The sequence below is a fragment of the Oncorhynchus masou genome, chromosome 1 (assembly GCF_036934945.1).
Source record: "Oncorhynchus masou masou isolate Uvic2021 chromosome 1, UVic_Omas_1.1, whole genome shotgun sequence".
Taxonomy (NCBI): domain Eukaryota; kingdom Metazoa; phylum Chordata; class Actinopteri; order Salmoniformes; family Salmonidae; genus Oncorhynchus; species Oncorhynchus masou.
In genome coordinates, this window is record NC_088212.1 from 1,094,094 (window position 1) to 1,095,874 (window position 1,781).

General features: G+C 47.7%; 1 long non-coding RNA gene across 1 annotated transcript; it reads left to right on the forward strand.

Annotated features, from left to right (window-relative positions):
- The first annotated feature begins 338 nt into the window (after positions 1–338).
- Positions 339–1,259, forward strand: LOC135507611 (uncharacterized). The gene is made up of 2 exons (XR_010450684.1): positions 339–843; positions 932–1,259. It is a non-coding gene; the product is annotated as an uncharacterized LOC135507611 (long non-coding RNA).
- Positions 1,260–1,781: the final 522 nt, after the last annotated feature.

Below are 1,781 nucleotides of genomic sequence, written 5' to 3' on the forward strand. Positions count from 1 at the left end.
GACCGGGGGCCCCAATTTGTGTCCAAGTTTTGGCAAGAGTTTTGTAGGTTACTGGGAGCGAGTGTCAGCCTGTCTTCAGGGTTTCATCCCCAGAGCAACGGTCAAACGGAGAGGGCCAACCAAGATTTGGAGAGAGTGTTGCGATGTTTGGTTTCTAAGAATCCCTCTTCCTGGAGTCAACAACTCTCTATGGTTGAGTACGCTCACAATTCGTTGCCAGTGGCAGCCACGGGTCTCTCTCCGTTTGAGTGTAGTTTAGGTTACCAGCCACCTATCTTTCCCAGTACGGAGTCCGAGGTCACTGTTCCCTCCGCTCACGCTTTCATCCAGAGGTGCCGTCACGCATGGAGCAGAGCCCGTGAGACTCTTCTCCGGGTGGGGGCGCGCACCAAGGCTAAGGCCGATCGCCACCGGTCGAAGCCTCCGGTATACGTCGTTGGCCAAAGAGTGTGGCTTTCTACTAAGAACATTCCACTCCGATCCGTTTCGAACAAGCTTGCCCCCAAATTTATCGGCCCGTTCAGAGTCACCAGGATCATTAGTCCGGTGGCGGTCCGGCTCAAGCTTCCTCTGGCGTATAGGAGAATTCATCCTACCTTTCATGTGTCTAAAATAAAACCTGTGTTTCAGGCACGCATTAACCCGCCGGTCCCGGTTCCCCCGCCGCCACGACTTGTTGATGGGGAAACCACCTTTTCTGTCAATCGTATTTTGGACTCTAGAAGGAGGGGACGCGGATTCCAGTACCTGGTGGACTGGGAGGGTTACGGCCCGGAGGAGAGAAGTTGGGTACCTGCTAGGGACATTCTGGATCACTCCCTTATCGATGATTTCAATCGACAGGTAAATTTGCCTGGGAACGCCAAGAGGCGTTCCTAGGGGGGGGGGTATTGTCACGGTTCATGAATCCACTGCCTCTCTCTCTCTCCAGTGTTTGTGTGGGCGTGGTTTCCCAATCTCGGCCTGATTGTCTGCGCCAGCTGGAACCACTTATCTTCCCTTTATATGTTCTGTTATCAGTGTTTCTTGTTGTCAGATCGTTGTTTCTTCTCTGAGGTTGTGTCGTGTGTCCGTGCTCTTCTCTTGTGTGGATTATCTGCTGTGCTCCTTCCTACTCATCCGGACACACTCCCCTGGTTTTCTCAGCACGTTATGATCGGAAGATGCACCCGAGTTCCTGGGTCGGATTCCTTCTGAGTACAGTCTGTCTGTCATGTTGCTGCTGTGAACTACATTCATTAAAACCATCGTTGCTTGCATCTTGCATCCGCCTCTGTGTTGTAACACATTTAAGCAATGCCAGTAACATAACCATTATCCTGTAACCATTTCACCACTACCATTGGAATAACCATTATACTGTAACCATTTCAGCAATGCCAGTAAAATAACCATTATCCTGTAACCATTTCAGCAATGCCAGTAAAATAACCATTATACTGTAACCATGGCACCAATACCAGCAGAATAAGCATTATACTGTAACCATTTCACCACTACCAGTAGAATAACCATTATCCTGTAACCATTTCACCACTACCAGTAAAATAACCATTATAATGTAACCATGGCACCAATTCCAGTAGAATAAACATTATACTGTAACCATTTCAACAATGCCAGTAAAATAACCATTATCCTGTAACCATTTCACCACTACCAGTAGAATAACCATTATACTGTAACCATTTCAGCAATGCCAGTAAAATAACCATTATACTGTAACCATGGCACCAATACCAGCAGTATAAACATTATACTGTAACCATGGCACCACTACC